A 9,550-nucleotide genomic window follows, 5' to 3' on the forward strand; every position below is an offset into this window, starting at 1 on the left:
AGGTAGCAGTAACATAAATAGCCAGAAATAGGCAGTGCTGCTTTCCAGCCTGTTTCTCAAAGCTTTAGGTCGCTCAAGGTTGTCCCCGTGCCGTTTTGGAATACAATGCTATTGTTCAATACAGCTAATTGCCAAGACAGTCACTTAAGGGAACGACAGAGCACGGAACTGTGGGGATATAACAATTGTGGCGCCTCATGGAGCAACACAGTCAGGTCACCGAGAGGAACTTGAATATATTGAGCCATCTTAAGAAGCTTTGGTTTTGAATGTCCCTGAGAAAACTGTGTGGAACTGGACCTGAGAACTGCAGGCAGGAGTGGGCACTTCGTGGGGCAGCATGAGAATGAATCAGCGCCTGTGAGACACTTGAGATCCCCGCTGCAGTGCATGGCAAAGAGTGAAATAATGGCAGCAACAATGAAAAGAGTAAAATAATAGCAGCCACCAGGAAAGAAGAATAGTGTTTTAAAAACTTGTTTCCTTTCTGGTTTTCTCAACAATAAAAGTTGGCCAGATTTCAGTTTATAATTGCATTATATATATTTTGTAACTTTTTTTAAAATTTCAAATATGTTTGTCAGAACTAAAGCAATTTGGAGACTGCAAAAATGCAGTTTTAAAACTAGTTTTTCATTAATTTGCTTGCACTAGCACACATCCCATCTTTCACATTTTTTCTTTCTGTGTATTTGCTGTTCTGGGGAAAAGTATAAATGAATGGAGACAAATTTGAAAGTCAGGAAGCAGTCCAAATCAAATGCGATTTCTTTCATCTGGAAGTTTAATGGAAATTTTTCTTGCTATAACCATAACATGAGCAGCCATGTTGAGGAAGAATGACAGAGGTTAAAATTCATCCCTGCAAAGTGGTCAAGCCAAGACGTAAGCATCACTCATTTCACCTCTGGTTTGTGGTCATTTGTAAGACTTACTGTGGTAGATAAGGGAGATGAGTACAGAGTTGATCAGTTTGTAGACATTCCCCCTTCATAGTTTTTTTTTGGGGGGTTTTTTGGGGTTTTTTGGGGGTTTTTTTGTTGGTTTTTTTTTTGCATCTGGGCTGATGCTTGTTTTAACATGAACGATCTGTTGTAGGATTTTTATTTCTGTGAACCAAAATAATTTTTTATTAGGATGACTAGAAAATGTACCCCCTCAAACTATGGGGTTTTTCCCCACTTTAGCACAATAGGCTCCAAAAAGGCTGTGGTTACACCACATAATCAGGAGGCAGAGATTCCTACCAGCACAGCACTTAGCACATTTTCCAAAATGCCCGTGTAGTCCATATGTACTGGTTTTCAGCAAAACACCAGCCTCCACAAGCCTTGGCTTTGAAAATGGGAATTTTTTTAAGGCCCTGGTTCTGAGGCATTAAATTCTTACCCTTTTAGCCTCAGCATTTTTAGCACCTCTAATCTTTTCTGCAGTGCTCCTGAAAAGGTTGGTTTTCAGTGCTTCACACTGGCAGGAATATTTATTTTTCAGTAGTTATATTTTGGCCCAAGAGTTGTTTGCCCTTCCCCATATGGATCTTCCCTTATGGATAATGGGCCATCTCCTCTCCCTGCCTCCCTCCCAGCCAGGCTGCCCTGCTCTTGGCTGAGAGTATCTTCTGAGATGGAGCACCAAGCCCCTTCTCTGCTGCCCACATGCTGGACCATCACATTAGTCATTTTTTTTTCCTTACCACAGAAAACCATCCTTTTTTCCTAAACATATTTATTTCAGCATGCCCCGTCTCCAAACCATCAACACAAACCTCAAAAGTCTAAGCAGATCAAGATTTTTATTTGCCCAAACTATTGTGCGTGAACTAATAGCAGCCAAAGGAGCATACCCAAATAAATAGGGTTGCTTTAGGAGTCTGAAGTACCTCCTGCATTTTGGTCCTCCAAAGAAAGTCCTGTTTCACTTTCCAAGCATCCCACAAGGGATCTGCACTTCTCCCAGCACCCCACAGCCTGCAGAGCTCTTCCAGATGAGTCCCCCGTGTTCTAGCTCCGTGGAGGCTTGTGCAGCCCCACAACATGGGGACAGGCTTTCCCATTTCTCTTCTTTTTGCTCCTGCTTTTGGCAGTTTGTCTTTTCACAAGAAAAATCGGGAGAAGGAGCAGAGCTCACCCTATGCATCACTGTTGCTTTTTGCAGTGTTTTATTTTGCCACAAAACAGTGGCAACTTTGCTTCTCTGCAAGCTCTCTGCATTTTTGTTACCGTCTTAGATTAGAACCACATTGTCTCTCACTCACAGTTAAAAACTTCTTAATACATGGACGTGAAGAGTGAAGCCACTCCTGCATTCTTGGTGCATCAAAACACATCCTGACATCAGGAAAACAAATTGCAGCCTATAGATCAGGAGAAAGGGAAGAAGTTTGCAACAGTGATTCTGCTTTCATTTGCTCTGGTGTAGAAAATTAAAATGATGTAGGAAATTGTTTTTCCTGTTTAGGATAGATTTGATTTTGAAAAATTACTGCTAACTTTGTAAACATTAAAATAGACTCAATAAAGATGTGAAATTTCACACAGGGGATCCACAATGTTTGTGTAATTATAAGCATATGGTTACTTTACACGAAGTCTCTGTTATACTTTTATTTACTAGTGCTTGGGGAAAACAGAGGTTCTCAAATTCAGTGTTTATTTACATGTATAGGCAATGTCACAGTCTCTATTAACCTGTCATAATCTGTATTTCTGTCTGGGAACTCCAGCTATATAAACCAAACCCCCACTCACACCATCATTACTAATTTGTTTAGGTACTTTGCTAAATCAGACAATTTCTGTAATTTCTAAAGAATGTATATCCTGCTGCTGGTGGCAGGAGGAGAACTGCTTACCACCTCAGTGCCTGCCTATTTCAGCTCTTGAGGGGGTAAAAGTGAAAGCTGTTGCTTCGATGCAGTTTTCTTTGTTCTGAGGAATTTTGAGGGACTTTAATTTGTTGTTTTCTTTTTAGTCTGAATTTCTGTGAGGCTATGAACCAGCCCTGGAGGACACTCAGCATTTTTTCTTTGATATCCATAATTCCTAATTTTATAGGACACAAAAGGAACTCAGATCCAGCAGGATTCAGCCCTCAATTTGTGGGCTGAATTACATTAGTTTTTGTCTTTTATACTGAATGGCCATATGCCTAGGGCTGTTCTTTGCTTCAGCAAGTGTGGGAGCTCATTTTAGAAAAAAGGTGAAATAATTTGCAGACTTTTTTTGTACTTTTCCCACTTTTTCCTTCTATGTAAGAATATGTACAGTTTTGATGAGCTAGATTTAACCGTGCCTTTGGGTTTTTTGGGGGAATACCTCAGCTCAGACTTCCATCTTTGGCTTCACTCAAGCTGGTGCTATTAAATGATGCTTGCTGTTATGAACGATCAGAACCACGAGTTCTGACTGGAGAGGGATGGGGACATAGAGGAAATTGCTTTCAAAAGAAGATGAAGGAATCTATTCAAGTGTTGCATCACTGCAGTCTGGCCTAACAGCATAAAGAAATTTATTTGCATTATTTTATTTTACAATTCCTTTCTCACCCATCTCTTTTTCCTTCACGTCCCTCTTGTCACTTCAGCACTGCATGGCCACGTGGAGCATGGCAGCAGGGTTTTCTCACAGACCCTGAGATGACTTCAAGATGTCTTGGTTACTGTTCTGTTACCAGTTCTGGGGAGAAAATGAGCACTTATCTGACACCTCAGAGGTGTGGGTACCAATCTCATCCCTACTCACACTACCTCAGGAGTGTCACATGTGTCTCCTTACTGTTGTTTCTGCCTGTTCATTGTTTCAGCTACAAAGCCTTCAGGACAGGATCTGCTTCCCACCATGCCACTGTCACATAATTATTTTCTTGGTAGGGAAAATTTAATTTTTCTTTACATTAGTTCAAAGCAATCCACCAGTGGATTACTAGCTGTGCTGAGCCCACTGGGTGTTGCTTACCGCCTTCCCAGACCACAACCTGGAGCCATTTGCCCTAGAGAAACCCTTCAGGAACAATGCACGAGAGTCACTGCATAGAGATCCAAACCAGGGAGGTGCCAATGGAATAGGCTCTGGCAGACAAAACAAACTCCTGGGATATATAAAATTCATTTTGACCCTTGCTTTGATATTGGGAGGAGACGGGTTGCAGCAGTCTTCAGGCTGGGGATATTCCCTTGTCCAGAGAAGTTGTGCCTGAGGATGGTGGCAGTGGAAGGAGAGGCACAGGCTGAACTCTGTGATGGTGACAGCTGTCATGGTAATTCCGCTCTTTTCCCCTTCTTTTTTTTTTTGCTTTACTGAAGAGAGAGTGAAAGGCAGAGAGGGGAAGAGGAGGGGATCAAGAAAAGACAGGAAAAGGAAAACTGATAATGGTTTTATATCAGAAGATTAGATGCCAGCTTGATCTTCCCCATTGAATAAAGGGACTTGCTGTGAATTCTACTCCATCTCAGAAAGCATCCCCACATGTTGCAAGTGTTCCTTTCCCTTTACATTTCTTTTTTTTTTTTTTTTTTTTTTGCATTTTAAAATCTCTGTAATTTTGAAAAGCCACTTTTCTTATCCCTGTCACAAGAGAGGCAGACACAGCAAAAGGAAGCTGATGACTTGCCCTGGAGAGAACATTTTTTACAGTTTAAGTAATTCTCCAAGGAGCAGTGCTACAACACAGTCCCATGCCTGCCAGCAGCCACAGGGAGCCTCCATGCGCCTATCCCAGCCAGCCATAGTGCCCATCCTTCATAGGTCCCAAATTAACTCAGCTATTTTGTTCAGTAAAAGATGATTAAACAAGCAGTAAGATGTTATCATTAGAGGCTTCCTATTAAACTATGACTATAAATACTGGCATAGGAACGATAAAGCTTCCTCAAGCTAAGCATGTCAGAAGATAGTATTTCCTTCAACATTGTCCACAAAATGCATTGGTTGACCAAAGTGTTTATCAGTGCTACCTCTTAGGAAATCAACAAGTTCCTTTTCAGTTGCTCTGACTGCTTTATATTTAATGCAGTAATGTGGTTACCTATTACATAAAACTACATCATTAAATAGATTTCTCAAACCATTTTAACACCACAAAGGCAAAAGACTTACTCAAAAGAATGCCAAGGATCAAAAAGAAGCATTTGCCAGCTAGAGAACAGCAAAACCCTCTTGCCCGTAGCATATTTTGTTTCCTTTGCAGCTTAATCATAATTCTGAATTCCCTTATTTTTAATGCTTGCTCTGGGATTAATTAAATCAGCTGGTCTGATCCTGGAGCTGCTGTTGTGTACATTTATTATTTCTTAATGTATGGTAGGGTTTTTTCTATATACAGGAGCAGTGGCAGCAAGCCAGAGCAATGCCAATGTCTGTATCAAACAAAGAGCTCTAAAGCAGAAGTGTTTGTTGGAGTATTCTTCTTCCCCACTGTTGCCAATGCTGCCCTGGCATGGGAAATCACTTCCACACCTCCTATACGTGCATGGCTGGTGTGAGCAGACACCAGTGGGTCAGGAGGGGACTGTCAGTGATGGCAAAATAAGAATATTAGTGCCTTTACAAGTAAAATTATGGGCATGGCCTTTATCCTAAGTATTTTATCTGTGCCAATCAAGCAGCGAAAAAGTCCTTTATAAATGCCAAGCTGAAACTGCACAAACAGTGTAGATAGCAACCCTCATGCTCACTGCGGCTCAAACAGAATAAATGTACAATGGCGTGGGAGGTGCTGCTTTGCCTCTGAATGCTTGAAGTTTGGACAGATTTGCTCACTTTGGGTGTGGGCCCAAAGCCATCCACAGGCAAGGGGAGTGGGCTGGGGCAGAGAGCTGACCTTTTTACTGCAGGGCTGGCCTACGGGCATCAGAAGAAACCTGCTGCTGTTCAGCCCGCAGCGCCTTTTCATCAGCGCTGCTCTCACTGACAGTAATGGGAATTATGGTTGCAGTTTAACTTTCTCATGTGCCAGGGTATAGCCGCACACAGTTCTCCTCTTTATAAAAGAAGACCAGGCACTCTATAACTGCTAAGAACAGGCTGTCTGAAAGGTGTTTTATTAACTAAAGTTGGGGAAGAAAATGAAACTGAAAAGAATACGACTGCATATTAAACTACATGAAGTGGTCATGACAACTGGGAATCTCAGTATCATAAAATTTTAACAGCTGGATGCAATCAGTGGGGATTTTCCATTTTTCTTTTTTTGTTAAGCTTAAGAAAGAAAAAGAGGAAGAAGAAAAAAAGAAAAATAAAAGCTTCATTTTACTCAAGCAAGCCTTTTATCCAGCTCAGCTTTCTTTGCTTAATAACAGAAGTTGTCTTTACTTCTCTATAAATCTCGGCACTGCCTGTGCTTAGCTGACATCGTCCTTTTCCCGAGGCAGGGATTCCACAACTGGAGGTGTTCAATATCCCCAACAGCAGCACGACAAGGAATGGAAACCAGAGAAATGCATGTTATAGGGAGACTTCCCCTGTGTGTATGCAATTTTCAGAACTTACCAAATAATTAATCAAAATCAAATTTTGCCTCACAATTCATCAAGACTCAACTGTTCCTGAAATCCCACAGTAGTTCTTCAGCAAAAGGACAAAGCTCCACGGTAAGTCAGCAGAAGCACCTTAATGTTTGGCTGGGCATCTTCCATTTCATCGCTGTAGTCTCAGCCCAGGCTTTCACCTAGGTACCTTTCTTTCTTTTAGCACTGCTTGCTTCCTGGTAATGTCAGCACTTGCCTTGAGGTAGCTGAAGAAACATTTCACAGCCTGAGCTTTATCAGACCTATAAAAACAGAGGGCATTACTGAAAATAATGTAATGGATTTCCTACCCCCACAAAAAGCAATGTTTAAAAAACAAGGTCAGAATTGTATATAATTTATGGAATGGTATTCCTTGATCGCTCCACTGAGGACTGGCTTATTTGTCCAGGGAGTAATAGGATATTATTCAGCATACCTGAGTTTGATGGCTCTCTGTCTGACTTGCATGGTTTTGCTTAGGCAGCCTTATAAACAAGCATGTTTCCTCAGTTCACGGTTGTTTCTGTGTCTGTTAAAATGCAAACGGACTCCAAACTTCTGACTTCACCTTTTAATGCTTACATGTGCATTTTTTGTTTACTAAAATAACTTAATTTTTCCTTTAATGATGGCTCATGAAGCCTACAACAGCATCCACACATCTGAAGAAAATCTTCTCTTGTTGCATTTTCAGCCTCCCCAAATCCCACTTGTCTCCAAAGTCATAGGTTCTCCAGAGCAGAGGTTGAATTCTGTATAAACTCCTAAGCCCTTGTTTTGAGGACTGCGGATGGGCTTTGCCTCTCCTGAGAGACTCAGCAATGCACATTCATACTGAGGGTCAGAGCAAGGCAGGATGGAGCTCTAAGGATGCAAAAAGAACAGATGTCACCTGGGGAATTTTCACCTTCAGTCTCACAATTCCTTCAATGGTTGCCCTAAATCATGTTTTCCATGTTCTTCCACAAAATAATTTGGAAACACCTGTAGAAGGGCCAAAATAAACACTAGCACATGGTGTTTGGAAAATGTCAGGGGCTGCGCTTTGATGAGGTGGCTGGGAAGGGAGCTGAGCACATCACCCGGCAGTGCCCATATCAGTGAGCTGTGGAGAAAACTGGTGGGCAATGAAATGCTGCCTGGGCTTGGTGACTGCACAGACCCGGGATGGGGACCGTGTCTGGACTGTGACAGACTTTTGAGTGGTGGGCTTGCTTCAGTCCCAAATGTCTCTGACTGAAATAAGCAAGGATGCTGCGTGTGCTTTGAGCAGAGATGTAAACTCAGAGCCACTAGCACAAGTTAAATGATCAGAGCAAAGACACAAGAAATTTGCTTTTCTGTGGAGAGCCAGTTAAAAGTACAACCAAACCACCATGCTTGCACTACATTATGTATTTCAGAGGCTTGTACAAGGCACTCATGGGGATAAGGCTTTTTTCCCAAGAGAAATTACTGCTCAGGGGGTCCTCGGGAGGATCGCCGAGTCATTCCACACATTGCTCCAAATGAACTAGCGGCATCCAAGTGAAAACCCGGGCAGTCGGTGAATGAACGTCCTCGGAGGGAGACGTCTGAGTGAAAACAGGCATCGTACTGGCACCTGATGGGCGTCACCACTGGGTGACACGAAATGCGCTCTGTGGGGCCGGCACTCCGGCTCCGAGCAGACTTTTTCCCCCTGAGGCCAACATCTGAGGAGGGCGCGGGCTCTGCGGGGGACACGCGGCGGAGGGCGCTGCTCCCTTCTCCTGACCTCCTCCTCGCACCTCCAGCTTACGGACGGCCCGGAGAGCGCTCCGACCCCGGCCGGGAAAGCGGCCAGAGGAGGGCAAGGGCAGCCCCTTCGCCCAGTTCCCGGGACAGCGTCCCCGCTCCGGTGCAGCCCCGGTGCCACCCAGTCCCGCCCGGTGCCGCCGGTGCCGCCCTGTTCCCCCCGGTGCCGCCCGGTGCCGCTGGTGCCGTCCCGCTCCCTCCCCTGTCCCCCCCGGTGCCGCCCGGTGCCCCCCTGTCCCTCCCGGTGCCGCCGGTGCCGCCCCGCTCCCTCCCCTGTCCCCCCCGGTGCCGCCCGGTGCCGCCGGTGCCGCCCCGCTCCCTCCCCCTCCCCTGTCCCCCCCGGTGCCGCCGGTGCCGCCCCGCTCCCTCCCCTGTCCCCCCCGGTGCCGCCGGTGCCGCCCGGTGCCCCCCTGTCCCTCCCGGTGCCGCCGGTGCCGCCCCGCTCCCTCCCCTGTCCCGGAGCGGCCGGGCCGTGCCCGGGGCGACAGCGCCACCTGGCGGCCGGAGCGGGCCGCGCGGCCGGCCCCGGGGAGCCCCTCCCCCACGGCCTCCGGGGGTTCTCCCGGTTGGGATTCCCGCTGGGACTCCAGCTGGGACACACAGGCGCTGGGACACACAGACACTCCGCGCTCTGAGTGTCCCTGAGCGCCGCTGTGACAGTCACACGGGCCTTTTCGAGGACGGTTCCCTTAATTTTGTCTCCATTCCCTGGGGCGGCGCTGCCGCCCTGGGGTTGTTCTGCTGGAGGGCCTCCACTTCCCAAAATTTTCTGGCCTCCTTTTAGTGTCCATTTGTTGCACGTGCTCATTCCAGTCCCCAAAGCAGGAGCCCGCAGACCGATTTTCCCATATGACACTTGCCTTGCATGCTGAGAGGATCTAGCAGGAATGACAGCCCCGATAGGGAGCAGCTACAGAGAGCATCCGAGGTGAGGAAACCAGAAAGTAAAAGCTGAAACAGTGGGCATCCAACTAAATCACACAGCAGGATTATGAGATAAAGGGTTTTATCACAATAGTGAAGAGGAGAAATGCAGAAATATGAAAAATTGAAAGTTATTTTCCTACACTTAGCATAAGTCTGGAAAGAGTGAAAAGTTTGGAGAGAAGCAGCTCAGTATGCGCTGGTCTGTGGGTGTTGGCGACCCGATGGGTGCAGCAGCTATCCAGGGGACTCCTGTGGCCTTTGCAGCAGGTGTTCCTGCAGAGAATACAATTTTTCCAATGATTCATGCTTTTTTTCCCATGTCCTCACAGGACAGCTTTGTAA

This window comes from Motacilla alba, chromosome 2 (genome assembly GCF_015832195.1).
Source record: "Motacilla alba alba isolate MOTALB_02 chromosome 2, Motacilla_alba_V1.0_pri, whole genome shotgun sequence".
Classification (NCBI taxonomy): domain Eukaryota; kingdom Metazoa; phylum Chordata; class Aves; order Passeriformes; family Motacillidae; genus Motacilla; species Motacilla alba.